The following is a 16160-nucleotide window of genomic DNA, read 5'->3' on the forward strand; positions in this document are numbered from 1 at the left end:
AATGTGAGACAGGAAACCATCAGAGTCCTAGAGGAGAACACAGACAGCAACCTCTTTCATCTCAGCTATAGCAACTTATTACTAGATACCTCTCCAGAGGCAAGGGAAACAAAAGCAAAAATGAACCACTGGGACTTTATCAAGACAAAAAGCTTTTGCACAGCAAAGGAAACAATCAAAATTACTAAAAGGTAACCTACAGAATGCAAGAAGACATTTGCAAATGACATATCTGATAAATGGTTAGTATCCAAAATCGATAAAGAACTTACCAAACTCAACACCCAAAAAACAAATAATCGAGTTAAGAAATGGGCAGAAGACATGAATAGCCATTTTCCAAAGAAGACTTCCAGATGTTTAACAGACACATGAAAAGATGCTCAACATCACTCAGCATCAGGGAAATACAAATCAAACCACAATGAGGTATTACCCCACACCTATCAAAATGGCTTAAACTAACAACACAGGAAAGAACAGGTGCTGGTGATCATGTGGAGAAAGGGGAACCCTCTTGCACTGTTGATGGGAATGCAAACTGGTGCAACCACTCTGAAAAACATTATGGAGTTTCCTCAAAAAGTTGAAAATAGAGCTACCCTATGACCCAGCAATTGCACTACTAGATATTTATTCAAAGGATACAAAGATACAGATTTGAAGGGGCACATGCACCCCAATGTTTATAACAGCACTATCAACAATATCCAAATTAATAAAGAGCCCAAATGTTCATTTATGAATGGATAAATAAGTGACACACACACACACACACACACACACACACACACTCACACACTGATGCACAAACACACAATGGAATATTACTCAGCCACCCGAGAGAATGAAATCTTGCCATTTGCAATGACATGCATGAAGCTAGAGTGTATTATACTAAGTGAAATAAGTTAAATACCAGAGAAAGAAAAATGCCATATGCTTTCTCTCATAAGTGGAACAAAACAAATGAACATAGGGGAAGGAAAAGAAAAGAAAGAGGGAAGCAAACCTTAAGAGACTTTTTACCATAGAGAAGAAACTGAGCATTGATGGATGGAGGTGAGCAAGGGATGAGCTAAATGGGTGATGTGTATTAAGGAGGGTACTTGCGGTGAGCACTGGATGTTATACATAGGTGATGAATCACTAAATTGTACACTTGAAATCAATTTTACCATATATGTTAAATAACTAAAATCTAAATAAAAATAAAGAAAGAAGAGAAAGTAGATCTCTATTCATGTTTATGAATCATCTTTTTTCCCCTTTGGACCAAAGATTTGTAGTTACAGGATCTTGTCACAGGTTCAGAATACAATATATGGCTATATTAAAGAGAAATTTAATGAAATTTATCTCACATACTTAAGTTTAGGACCTCAGTGCTGTAACCATCTGACCTTATCAGCTACAGAACTCTGGGAAACAAACAAACAAAGAGGTACAAGGTTTAGGATAGTGTGTCTCCTGATAATGTTGGTTATTCTCCATGTCCTCCTGCTCTCTGCACCCTGCCCTCCATTGTTATGCTCTCTTAACCAAGAGGAAGTAGAGGAAAGGTCTTGGGACATGCATCCCTGAACTCTGTTCTAAATCATATTTTCAGCAAGCACTAATCAGAAGCTTGAGCTTCAATTTATGCTTTTTGGGGACTAGCTAGAGGCATAAACCTGAACAAGGAAGTAAGCATCTTCATTTTTCAGTTTCTCTACTTGTGAGAATAGTGTGATTGAGGGCGCCTCTCTCTCAGAGGTATTACTCACCATGCAAATACCAAATAGGTACTGCACATTACTTTGTTCAGAATTCCTCTGTAAAATTTGCAAAATGCCATGTGCAATTAGATTGAAATTATACTGGGAAAGTTAGGTAACACCTGCCTTTTGCCTGTCAGATTTTCTTCAGTGCATGGGACCATTATGCTTGTTCAAGCTTTCACCTTTTTTTTTTTAAGATTTTTTTATTTATTTATTCGACAGAGAGACAGCCAGTGAGAGAGGGAACACAAGCAGGAGGAGTGGGAGAGGAAGAAGCAGGCTCATCGCAGAGGAGCCTGATGTGGGGCTCGATCCCATAACGCCGGGATCACGCCCTGAGCAGAAGGCAGACGCTTAACCATTGTGCCACCCTGGCACCCCGGTCAAGCTTTCACCTTAAAATGCCTATGATGAACAGAATTGTTATAAGACTTAAAGTTGAAAAAAACGGGAAAGACAAGTATGAGTTTTATGAACTAGTGAAATCACTGCTTTTAGAAAGGTAATATATAATGCCCCAACCACATCAAGAACTATGGTGGGTTTTTACCATAAATATATGGCAGCATTCTATAGAGCTTAACATTTGGCTTGTTCAATTAAGCAATTGATTTTACTCATTTCTCTTGTTTTGTGTGTTGTCCACTTCTGCCAGAATATAAGTTTTCTTTTTCTTTAATTAATTAATTTTTATTTTTTATCATGCTATTTTAGTCACGATACAGTACTTCATTAGTTTTTGATGTAGTGTTCCATGCTTCATTGTTAGCATATAACATCCACTGCTCATTGCAATACATGCCCTCCTTAATACCCATGACCATGCTAACCCAACCCCCACACCCACCTGTCTGAAACCCTCAGGTGTTTCCGAGAGTCCAGAGTCTCTCATGGTTCAACTCCCCCTCTAATTGCTTCCCACTTCATTTTTCCCTTCCTTCTCCTGATGTCCTTCATGCCATTCCTCATGTTCCATATATAAGTGAAACCATATGATAATTGTCTTTCTCTGCTTGACTTATTTCACTTAGCATAATCCCCTTCAGTTCCATCCATGTTGCAAATAGTAGGTATTCCTCCTTTCTGATGGCTGAGTAATATTCCATTGTATATATGAACCATGTCTTTATCCATTTGTCTGTTGAAGGACATCTCAGCTCCTTCCACAGTTTGGCTATTGTGGACATTGTTGCTATGACCATTGGGGTGCATGTGTCCCTTATTTTCACTGCATCTGTATCTTTGGTATAAGTGTCCAGTAGTGCAATTGTTGGGTCATACAGTAGCTCTATTTTTAAGGAACCTCCATATTGTTTTCCAAAGTGGCTGTACCAACTTGCATTCCCACCAACCATGTAAGAGAGTTCCCCTTTCTCCACATCCTCACCAACATTTGTTGTTTCCTTTCTTGTTAATTTTTGCCATTCTAAGTGGTATAAGGTGGTATCTCAATGTGGTTTTGATTTGAATTTCCCTAGTGGTTAATGATGTTGAACATTTTTTCATGTGTCTGTTAGTCATTTGTATGTCTTCTTTGGAGAAGTATCTGTTCATGTCTTCTGCCCATTTTTTGACTGGATTATTTGTTTTTTGAGTGTTGAGTTTGAGACCTTCTTTATAGATCTTGGATACCAGCCCTTTATCTAATATGTCATTTGTAAATATCTTCTCCCATTCTGTGGGTTGCCTCTTTGTTTTGTTGACTGTTTCCTTTGCTGTGCAGAAGCTTTTTATCTTGATGAAGTCCCAAAAGTTCATTCTTGCTTTTGTTTCCCTTACCTTTGGGGATGTGTCTTGAAAGAAGTTGCTGTGGCTGTTGTTGAAGAAGTTACTGCCTATGTTCTCCTCTAGGATATTGATGGATTCCTGTCTTACATTGAGGTCTTTCATCCATTTAGAGTTTATCTTTGTGTATGGTGTAAGAGAATGGTTGAGTTTCATTCTTCTGTATATAGCTGTCCAATTTTCCCAGCACCGTTTATTGAAGATACTGTCTACTTTCCATTGGATATTTTTTCCTGCTTTGTCAAATATTAGTTGACCATAGAGTTGATGATTCATATCTGGGCTCTCTATTCTGTTCCATTGATTATATGTCTGTTTTTGTGACAGTACCATACCGTCTTGGTGATCACAGCTTTGTAATATAGCTTGAAATCAGGAAATGTGGATTACAGACCAATATCCCTGATGTATATGGATGCCAGAATTCTCAACAAGATCCTATCCAACAGGATCCAACATTACATTAAGAGGATTATCCAAAATGACCAGGTAGGATTTATTCCTGGGATGCAAGAGTGATTCAACATTTGCAAATCAATCAATATGATAGAACACAATAAGAGAAGAGACAAGAACCATATGATCCTCTCAATTGATGCAGAAAACCATTTGAAAATATACAGCATCCTTTCCTGACTAAAACTTTTCAGAGTGTAGGGATAGAGAGAACATTCCTCCATTTCATAAAAACCATGCAAAGCCCATAGTGAATATCATTCTTCATGGGGAAAAGCTGAGAACTTTTCCATTAAGTTCAGGAACACGACAAGAATACCCACTCTTGCCACTATTGTTCAACATAGTACTAGAAGTCTTAGCATCAGCAATAAGACAACAAAAAGAAATAAAAGACATCCAAATTGGCAAAGAAGAAGTCAAACTCTCTCTCTTCTCAGATGACATGATACTTTATGTGGAAAACCCAAAAGAATCCACCCCCAAATTACTTGAACTCATTCAGCAATCCAATAATGTGGCAGGATACAAAATCAATGCACAGACATCACTTGCTTTCCTATACACTAACAATGAAACAGTAGAAAGAGAAATTAGGGAATCAATTCCATTTACAATAGCACCAAAAACCAACAGATACCTAGGTATCTGACCAAAGAGGTAAAGGATCTATACTCTAGAAACTACAAAACACTTATGAAAGAAATTGAGGAAGACACAAAAAATGGAAAATTGTTCCATGCTCATGGATTGGAAGAATAAACATTATTAAAATATCTATGCTGCTCAGAGCAATCTATGCTTTCTACACCATTCTGATCAAAGTACCAATGGCATTTTTCAAAGAGCTGGAACAAATAATCCTAAAATTTTTATGGACCCAGAAAAGACCCTGAATCACCAAGGAAATATTGAAAAAAAAAAGTCTATAAGTTTTCAAGAAAAAAGGCTATGTCTCCTTTTTCTCTCCAGTGGCATCTAGCACAGTAACTTGATTTTCAACAAATTTTTGCTCATCTCATCACTGAATTCCTTTTTCTAAACTGATAATTTAACAAACTGTAGGAGCAGGAAAGGGGCTGGCCAAGAAAAAGAACATTTGTCCTATTTTAGTTACTTTCTTCTAGTCTTGCATGCCAGTAAAAATACATGTCTTTATGTCTGTGTTTCTGTATGTGGGGGTGGGGATAGAGAGAGAGATGGATAAAAGTAAGGAATAAGTGTTGATGTTCTTATGCACATAGCAAGAACACTGGTTACCATGTCATTGCAGAAAGCAAAATGAAGGACATGTGTTTTCAGTGATTTGTACATTGGTGATTTAAAAATTGACAGCCTTTAATAACATAAACAAAGCTTACATCCAAATGGTCTGACTATATGGGAAGAGAAATATTTGCTCACATATTAGAGAATGTACAGTTGGAAGTGTGGTGTGGATAAAGGAACCCAAGGTTTTTGAATTAAAACTTAGGTTCTAGTCCTGGCTCTGCCATTAAGTTGCTATAAAACTAATAATGAAAACTGTGGGCACCTGGGTGGTACAGTCAGTTAAGTGTCCAACTCTTCATTTTGGTTCAGGTCATGATCTCAGGCTTGTGAGATTGAGCCCCAAGTCAGGCTCTGCACTCAGAGAGATTGAGCCCCAAGTCAGAGTCTGCTTGAGTTTCTCCTTCCCTTTCCTTTCTCCCCTCCCACTGAAGCTCTCTCTCTCTCAAATAAGTAAATAAATATTTTTAAAAAAAGAATGAATACCTTACTTTCTTTAGGCCTCAGTTACCTTGTTTCTTAAGACTAAAGCATTAATGGAGATTAATAGATGATTAATAAAGATTAATAAAATCTAATATTTATTTAAAATGTTCAATCAGTTCTACCATCAGTTGAAAAAATGTGATAAGGCTCATTGATGGAATATAAGAAACAGCACAGAAGATCATAGGGGAAGGGAGGGAAAACTGAATGGGAAGTTATCAGAGAGGGAGAAAAACCATGAGAGACTCTTAACTATAGGAAACAAACTGAGGGTTGCTGGAGGGGGGTATGGGGTAATTGAGCGATAGGCATTAAGGAGGGCATGTGATGTGATGAGCAATGGGTGTTATATGCAACTGATGAATTATTGAACTGTACATCTGAAACTAAAGATGTACTATATGTTGGGTAATTTAATTTAAATTACAAAAAATGAAAAAAATGCTCATTGAATTACTACCTATGTCATCATTGGGATTATCAATGAAAAGAGCATATTGACAAAAGAAAAAAATACTACCTCAGGTACTCAAGTTTGTGCTGACTGAACTTGTTGAATTATTTACTCCATGTGTAGGCTGATAAGCAAGTTTAGTATAAGATTTAAAGGGTGGATCTTGGTTAAAACCCCTCTCCTACACTCCTCCCATTGTACCACCCTCCTTTTAGCTTGGGTCTGTGATGGTTCCCATGAATGATTTATATATTTTTTATTTTAATTTTTTTATAATTTTTATTTTGTTATATTAGTCACCATACAGTACATCCCCAGTTTTTGATGTAGTGTTCCATAATTCATTATTTGCATATAACACCCAGTGCACAATGCAATACGTGCCCTCCTTAATACTCATCACCGGCCTGTCCCATTCCCCCACCCCCTCCCCTCTGAAGCCCTCAGTTTGTTTCCCAGAGTCCACAGTCTGTCATGGTTCATTCCCCCTTCTGTTTACCCCCCCCTTCATTCTTCCCTTCCTTCTCCTACCGATCTTCCTATTTCTTATATTCCATAAATGAGTGAAACCATATGATTTAAAAGACGACTACTAGGCAAGTGCCTTCATGGTCTTTGTGAAGGTCCTGGATAATGTCTTATAGTTCTTGGTCATTAATACATTAGTATAAATCCACTGATCAAATTTCAGTCATTTTGAACTTAAAAACAGAGACACTGTTTTTCTCTGCCTGACTTATTTCACTTAGCATTATACCTTCTAGGTCCATTATTGTTGTTGCAAATGGCAAGATCACATTATTTTTATGGATGAGTAATATCTCATTCCATACCAATTCTTTATCCATTAATCTGAGGATGGACTCTTGGGTTGCTTCCATATCTTGGCTATTGTAAATAATGTTGCAATAAACATAAGGATAAATATATCTTTTAGAATTAGTGTTTTCATTTTCTTAAGGCAAATACCCAGTAGTGGAATTACTGGGTCTTATGGTAAGTATATTTTTAATTCTTTGAGGAACTTCACTGTTTTTTATAGTGGCTGCACCAATTTGAAGTCCCACCAACAGTGCACAAGTGTTCATTTTTCTCTACATCCTCATCAACACTTGTTATTTATTGTATTTTTGAGTTTATCCATTCTGACATGTGTGAGATGATATCTTATTGTGGTTTTGATTTGTGTTTCCCTGATGATGAGTGATGTTGAGCATCTTTCCATGTGTCTGTTGTCCATCTGTAGGTCCTCTTTGGAAAAATGTCTATTTAGGTCCTCTGCCCATTTTTTAATCAGATCATTTTTTTGGTGTTCAGTTGTATAAATTCTTTATATATTTGGAATATAATCCCTTATTGGTTATATCATTTACAAATAATTTTTCCCATTCACTAGGTTGCCTTTTTATTTTGTTGATGGTTTCCTTTACTGTGTATAGGCCTTTTATTTTGGTGTAGTCCCAACAATTTAATTTTACTTTTGTTTAATTTGCCAGATGAAATGCATCTAGAAAAATGTTTCTATGGCCCATGTCAAAGAAATTACTGTCCATATTTTCTTCAAGGATTGTTATAATTTCAGGTCTCATATTTAGTTCTGTAATACATTTTCAGATTATTTTTGTGTGTAGTGTAAGAAAGTGGTCCACTTTTATTTTATTTTATTTTTTATTATTTTATTTTTGCATATAGCTGTCCAGTTTTCTCAACATCATTTGTTGAAGAGACTTTTTGCCAATGTATATTCTTGCTGCCTTTAGCATAGCCTAATTGACAATGTGTGGGTTTATTTCTGGGCTGTCTGTTCTCCTCCACTGATCTCTGTATCTATTTTTGTCCCAATACCATTTGTTTTGATCATTACAGCTTTGTGGTATATCTTAAAATCTGGGATTATGATGCCTACAGTTTTGTTCTTCTTTTTTTGAGATTGCTTTGGGTATTTAGGGTCTTTTGTGGTTTCATGCCGATTTTAGAATTGTTTGTCCTTGTTCTATGAAAAATACTATTTTTTATGGGGATTGCATTAAATGTATAGGTTTCTTTGGGTAGTATGGGAATTTTAATAATATTGGGTCTCCCAATCCATGACCATGAAATGTCTTTCCATTTCTTTGTGTCATCTTCAATTTCTTTCATCAATGTTTTATAGTTTTTTAATTTAATTTTAAAAAATTTTTCATTATGTTCAGTTAGCCAACATATAGTACATCATAAGGTTTTGTGTAGTGTTCAATAATTCATTAGTTGCATATAATACCCAGTGCTCATCCCAACACATGCTCTACTTAATACCCATCACCCAGTCACCCCATCATCCCACCCTCCTCCCTTCTGTAACCCTCAGTTTGTTTCCCAGAGTCCAGAGTCTCTCATAGTTTGTCTTCCTCTCTGATTTCTTCCCATTGAGTTTTCCTTCCCTTCTCCTGTGGTCCTCTGCTCTATTTCTTATGTTCCACATATGAGTATAACCATATGTTAATTGCAGTGTTTTATAGTTTTCAGAGTATAGGTCTTTCACCTTCTTCAGTAAGTTTATTCCTAGGTATTTTATTATTTTTGATGCAATTGTAAATGGGATTATTTTCTTAATTTCTTTTTCTTCTACTCCATTATTAGTGTATAAATGTGCAACAGATTTCTGTTTATTTTCTTTTCTGCACCTTTACTGAATTCATGTAATAGTTCTAGTAGTTTTTGGGTAGTATTTTTAGGGTTTTCTTTTTTTGTTGTTGTGGTTCACATTATTTTTAATATCTAATATTTCCATTTATCAACATTCCTTAAATATCATGTATTTAGATTTCCAATGTTTTGCTATTATGTATCTTACTACTCTACACATCTAAATTCACACAATCTTCATCCACATTCTTTTTTTTTTTGTTTCTTGTTTTATATGTTAGTCAACATACAGTACACCATTAGTTTTTGATGTAGTGTTTCATGATTCATTGTTTGCGTATAACGCCCAGTGTTCCATGCAATATGTCCCCTCCTTAATACCCTTCATGGGGCTCGCCAACTCACCCACCCCCATCCCCTCTAAAACCCTCAGTTTGTTTCCTGGAGTCCATAGTCTCTCGTGATACATTTCCCCCTCTGTTTACCCCCCTCTTCATTTTTCCCTTCCTTCTCCTACTGATCTCCCTGCTCTTCTTTATATTCCACAAATAAGTGAAACCATATGATAATTGTCTTTCTCTGCTTGACTTATTTCACTTAGCATAATCTCCTCCAGTTCCATCCATGTTGATGTAAATGTTGGGTAATCATTCTTTCTGATAGATGAGTAATATTCCATTGTATATATGAACCACATCTTTATCCATTCGTCTGTTGAAAGGCATCTCAGCTCCTTCCACAGTTTAGCTATTGTGGACAATGCCACTATGAACATTGGGGTGCATGTGCCCCTTATTTTCACTACATCTGTATCATTGGGATAAAAACCCAGTAGTGCAATTGCTGGGTCATACGGTAGCTCTATTTTTAACTTTTTAAGGAACTTCCACCCTATTTTCCAAAGTGGTTGTACCAACTTGCATTCCCACCAACAGTGTAAGAAGGTTCCCCTTTCTCCACATCCTCTCCAACATTTGTTGTTTCTTGCCTTTTTAACTTTTTAAGGAACTTCCACCCTATTTTCCAAAGTGAATGTGGTTTTGATTTGAATTTCCCTGATGGCTAATGATGTTGAATATTTTTTCATGTGTCTGTTAGCCATTTGTATGTCTTCTTTGGAAAACTGTTCATATCTTCTGCCCATTTTTTGATTTGATTATTTTTGGGGTGTTGAGTTTGAGAAGTTCTTTATAAATCTTGAATACAAGCCTTATATCTGCAGTGTCATTTGTAAATATCTTCTCCCATTCTGTGGGTTGCCTCTTGGTTTTATTGACTGTTTCCTTGGCTGTGCAGAAGCTTTTTATCTTGATGAAGTCCCACAAGTTCATTTTTGCTTTTTTTCCCCTTGCCTTTGGAGACCTGTCATGAAAGAATTTGCTGTGGCTGATGTCAAAGAGGTTACTACCTAGGTTCTCCTCTATGATTTTGATGGATTCCTGTCTCACATCAAGGTCATTCATCCATTTAGAGTTTATCTTTGTGTATGGTGTGAGAGAATGGTCGAGTTTCATTCTTCTGTATATAGCTGTCCAATTTTCCCAGCACCATTTATTGAAGAGACTGTTTTTTCCATTGGATATTTTTTCCTGTTTTGTCAAAGATTAGTTGACCATTAAGTTGAGGGTTGATTTCTGGAGTCTGTATTCTGTTCCATTAATCTATGTGCCTGTTTTTGTGCCAGTACTATGCTGTCTTGGTGATCACAGCTTTGTAATATAACTTGAAATCAGGCAACATGATGCCCCAGCTTTGTTTTTCTTTCCCAACATTTCCTTGGCAATTCGGGGTCTTTTGTGATGCCACACAAATTTTAAGATTGTTTGTTCCAGCTCTATGAAAAATATCATTGGTATTTTGATTGGGATGGCATTGAAAGTGTAGATTGCTCTGGGTAGCATAGACATTTTAACTATGTTTATTCTTCCAATCCATGAGCATGGAATCTTTTTATGTGTTTAGGGTTTTCTCTATATAGTATGTCATCTGCAAATAGTAACAGTTTTACTTCTTCCTTACCAGTTTGGATGCCTTTTATTTACTATTTCTTGTCAGATTACTGTGGCTAGGACTTCCAGTACTATGTTGAATAAAAGTGGTGAGAATGGATATCCTTGTCTTCTTCTTTACCTCAGAGGAAAAACTCAGTTTTACCCCATTAGGTATGATTTTAGTTGTGGTTTTTCATATATGGCCTTCATTATTTTGAGTTATTTTCCCTCTATGCCTACTTTGTTGAGGGTTTTTTCATGAATGGATGTTATACTTTGCCAAATGCTTTTTCTGCATGTATTGAGATGATCATGTGTTTTTTATCCTTTCTCTTATTAATGTGATATATCACATTGATTTGAGAATATTGAAACATATTTGTATCCCAAAAATAAACCCCATTTGATCATGGTGATTGATTTTTTTAAGGTATTATTGGACTTGGTTTGCTAATACTATGTTGGGGAATTTTGCATCCATGCTCATTAGAGGTCTGTAGTTTTCTTTCTTTCTTTTTTTTATTTCATTTTTTCTTCTTTCTTTTATTTTTTTTGCAATGTCTTTATCTGTTTTGTTATTAGGGTAATGCTGGCCTTATAGAATGCATTTTGAAACCTTCCTTACTCTTCAGTTTTTTGAAATACTTTGAGAAGAATAGGTATTAACTGTTTAAGTGTTTGGTAGAATTCACCTGTGAAGTCTCTGGAATCTTGTTTGTTGTGAATTTATGATTAATTACTCAATTCATAGCTAGTAATCTGTTTGTTCAATTTTTTTATTGCTTCCTGATTCTGTTTTGGAAGGTTACATGTTTCTAGGAATGTATACATTTCTTCTAGGTTGAACAATTTATTGGCATATAATATTTTGTCATATTCTTATAATTATTTTTTTATGTAGTGTCAGTTGTTATTTCTCCTTCATTTCTGATTTTATTATTTGAGTCCTTTGCAGCCTTAAATAATAACCTTTAATAATAACCTTTAGCCAAAGGTTTATCAATTTTGTTAATCTTTTCAAAGAAACAGCTCCTACTTTTATTGGTCTGTTCTACTGTTATTTTAGTTTCTATTTCATTTATTTCTACTCTGATTATTAGTCCCTTCTTCTACTTGCTTTTGGCTTTATTTTGTTATTTATCTAGCACATTAGGTATAAGGTTAGGTTGCTTTTTTGAGATTTTTTTTTATTCTTGTGGTAGGCCTGTATTGTTGTAATCTTCTTTCTTACAACAGCTTTTGCTGCATCCCAAAGAATTTGGACCATTGTGCTTTTATTTTCATTACTCTCCACATATATTTTTGATTTCCTCCTTAATTTCTTTATTGACCCATTAATTGTTTACTAACATGTTACTTAGTTTCCATGTATTTGTTATTTCCAGATTTTTTCTTGTCATTAATTTCTAGTTTCCTACTATTGTGGTTGAAAAAGAAATATGATATGATTTCAATATTTTTAAAATTTACTTAGACTTGTTTTGTGGCCTAACATGTGATCTATTCTGAAAACTGTTCCATATGCACTTGAAAAGAATGTGCATTCAGCTGTTTTTGAATGAAATGTTCTGAATATGTGTTAAGTTCATCTGTTCCAATGTGTCATTCAAAGCCACTGTTTCCTTGTTGGTTTTCTGCCTGGATGATCTATCCATTCATGGAAGTGGAGTGTTAAAGTCCCCTACTATTATTGTGTTATTATGGAGTTTTTCCTTCATGTCTGTTAATACTTACTTTATGTCTTTGGGTGCTTCCATGTTGAGTCCATAAATATTTACAATTGATATTTCTTCTTGTTTGATTATTTCCTTTATGAGTATAATAATACCTCTTGTCTCTTGTTGAAATCTTTGTTTTAAAGTCTATTTTGTTTGGGGAGTCTGGGTGGCTCAGTTGGTTAAGCTCCGTCTCTTGATTTTGGCTCAGGTTATGATCTCAGGGTCATGGGAATAAGTCCTACATAAGACTCTGTGCTCAGGGAGAAATCTGCTTGAGACTCTCTCTCTCCCTATGCCCCTCCCTCTCCTCATGCATGCTCTCTCTTTCTCTCTAAAGTAAATAAATAAATATATGTATTTAAAGTCTATTTTGTTTGATATGAATACTGCTACCACACTTTCTTTTTGTTTCCATTTGCATAATAAGTGTGACCTGTTTTGGGAGTTGAAAAAGCTAGCAAGTAACACAGAATAGTTTTGGGGTATATGGCTTTTCTAAAAGAAATTGATGAAGAGACCCGCAAACTAAAACCCTTTTTTTTGATATCTTACATGACTTTTATTCATGAAATATAATTTTAAAAGGCTTGAAAAAAAGTGCCTGGGAATGTTCATTACTTCAATAAAATCTATTTGTCTCCAGCTGGATTTGCCTGATGATGTTTATGATTAGTCTGTGACACTGCTCAGTCACTGAATTCTGTCCCTATGAACTATTGCTCTAGTTTGTCTTCATATATTTGTCCCACTCAGGTGGGACTTGGATAGTTCTGGCTATGCCTTCACACACAACAAAGTACCAGTAGGGATCATAACTTTGTTAGTTTGTAATTTTCTGTCTGGGTTTTCTTTACTAGCCCCCATAACAGACTACTATGGATTCTGAAGACCCTGGGAATGCCTTTTGGTTACAGTAGTCTATTTTATCCTCACAACTAACTTTTCCTTCATTGAGTCTTTTTAAAGCATTTATTGTAGAAGTCCCTGTGTACCAAACATCTTCTTTAATATATGTTGGAGGCCAGAAGAAAAAGACAAATGACATGTATTAGGCATCTATTATGTGCTAAGCACTGTTTTACTGGCTTTTACTTGGGATGTCTTATGTAATCTTAACAACACACTCTAGGAGTATATGTTATTGTACTCATTGTACAAGAGGAATAAACTGAGTCAAGGCAAGGAGGAGAGCAGAAAGCAAGTAGTTCAAGATCTCCCAACTGAAACTGATATTCAAAGTCTAATCTCTTTGAAAGGAGCCCCCTCCCCAAAGAGCTTGCAGTCTAGATAAGAAAAGATTCTTAAAAAGACTAGTTTGACACAAATTGGTTTAGGTGGAAGCTATTATGTTGGTTGTCTGCCTTCTATCTTTCCTGCCCACTCCTCCCTTTTGTAGAATTCTCTGCTAACACTTAGGGTATAATCTGGTTTCTCTGGTTATCCTAATATATTGCACCACCTAAGACTGTCCCCATCTATGTTCCTTTACTTCCTTTCTCCCACAAAGTAAAATGAATCTCTATTTGTATATTTCATTCTGTCCACTGTCTAAGGTGAAAGCTAGCATATCTTAATGACTACAGTTAATGGGTTAGTGTGAAAATCCCTCCTTGAAGTATTTTCATTTATTAAGAAATTCTTGGAGGGACTCCTGGGTGGCTCAGTCAGTTAAGCATCTGACTCTTGATTTTGACTCAAGTCATGATCTCAGGTCGTGAGACTGAGCCCCACATTGGGCTCCATGGTCAGGATGGAGCCTGCTTAAGATTCTCTCCCTCCTTCTGCTCCTCCCTCCCCCACTCATGCATTCTCTCTCTCTTTCTGTCAAAAAAAGAAAAAAATACAAGCCATTAGAAACAAAAAGAAATTCTTAAAGACAAAGTACCTTAAAGGACTGAATCTATAATGGGATATTCAGGCAACCTGGCAAGCCCAGGCAAGAGATCATTATGCAACATGGAGCAGAAAGGAATGGAGTATGGTTTTTGGTATACCTAAATTACCCCATATAAGAAAACATCTACAAGCATTGCAAGGGTACTTGCAAGGCAGTTTTTTTGTAGAAGTTAATCTATCTCAGTATCTGCTGTGCTGACAACCAGTGGCCATTTGAATCTCTTTCTGTGTGTGTTCATTAATCAATGAAGCAGTTGTGGTTATGAGAACTCAGAAAAAAAAAAACCCACCTGAGAACAAGTCAGTTTCTATCCTCCAACTGTGTTGTGTTTGACTAGAAGCCGTGAGATTTTTCCAGGCTAGTCAGTCAGAGTTAAGAGCTCCTTGTGACCAAGGAGTGACATGTAAACCCTGCCACTGACATTCCTATAATCTCTCACCCTTTCCAAAGGCTGCCAAGTCAAAAAAAGATGTCAGATGGTAAAGGGATTCCCACTCGACTTTGCTACCACCACCAGCTAAGTATAACTCTCTCTGTAATATTTGTACCCATAATAATCCATTTTTGTGGTCTCAGCATTGATCTGCTGAAACATCCCAGCCCTCTCTGAGACTACTCTTCATGCTGCACTTGACCACTGCTCTTCTATGTTTTTTTCAGGTGTAAATGAAATAAACCAGCCAGATTCCCCCATGGCTTCTTCAGAAGACCCTGTTGCTATGATTAAGGAGTTTCACCACAATTGGAGAAAAAAGTAGGTACTCAAATAGTCCTGATTCCATTTTGGCATCATCCTTAAAAGAGTGTTTTTTCACTCTGTGAACAGTGGGCTGAAAGCTCTCACCAGTCAACCCCCCTACATTTGCTGGTCCATTGATAGATTACGAGATAATGACCAGGTTCTTACAGTCAATGAATGTAATCTTATAGAACATGAAAGGCTACTGTTTCTGAAGTATTTGGTAGAATGTGATATTCTTTTAAATATTGTCTTGTTGAGTCATATTGGAAACTGAGGCAAAAGGAAAAAGGAATCATACTGACCCTGACTTTATTTATTAAGCAAACACAAATACATAAATAAATATCATTCAGCACACGTTCTCCACTCTAGTCATATAGTAGAGAGTAATATGCGTGCATTGAGTAAGGGGATGCCATTTACTGAGAAGGAATAATAGAGCAGTTGTAAGTGAATCACATGAATAATAGGCAAGTGTCTATTGATTGGTAAGTTTAAAAGTTATTGAACCTTAGGTTAAGAGCAGATTTGGAAGATGCAGATTTTGGAGAGAGGGGAGTGTTTTTTTGTTTCTTTTGGCTTCTTTTTTTAGATGTCTATTCTTAGAAGAAAGGTGTCATTGAAGCACCAGCTTAGATATCTAATTATTTTAGGAGGACATGTCTAATACTTAAGCTCATTTTAAAAAATAGCAGGAGCAATATCTCATTGTAGCTTCAATTTGAATTTCCCTGATGCTTAGTGATGTTGAGCATCTTTTCACGTGTCTGTTGGTCACTTGTATGTCTTCTTTGGATAAATGTCTATTCAGGTCCTCTGTCCATTTTTCAATAAGATTGTTTGTGAGTTTTTTGCTTTTGAGATGTATGTATTTTTATATATTTTGGATATTAATGGAATACTGAATACATCATTTGCATACATCTTCTTCCATTCAGTAGATGGCCTTTTGATTTTGTTGGTGGTTTCCTTTGCTG

At 36.0% G+C, this 16160-nt stretch overlaps 1 protein-coding gene across 9 annotated transcripts in view; it reads left to right on the forward strand.

The window, feature by feature from the left end:
• Window positions 1-16160, forward strand: part of GPR174 (G protein-coupled receptor 174) — a 68470-nt gene that overhangs the window by 11901 nt on the left and 40409 nt on the right. For 5 of the 9 annotated variants that reach the window (XR_004622333.1, XR_004622334.1, XR_004622335.1 and 2 more), the window contains exon 3: window positions 15102-15195. The gene's annotated coding sequence lies outside the window, so the exon portion shown is untranslated. Of the gene's footprint in view, window positions 1-3872; window positions 4035-14891; window positions 14963-15101; window positions 15196-16160 lie in introns of all 9 variants that reach the window. The other 4 variants (XM_034649088.1, XM_034649092.1, XM_034649089.1 and 1 more) reach the window with 3 other exon arrangements.

Source organism: Ailuropoda melanoleuca, chromosome X (assembly GCF_002007445.2).
Source record: "Ailuropoda melanoleuca isolate Jingjing chromosome X, ASM200744v2, whole genome shotgun sequence".
In the NCBI taxonomy this organism is placed as follows: Eukaryota; Metazoa; Chordata; class Mammalia; order Carnivora; family Ursidae; genus Ailuropoda; species Ailuropoda melanoleuca.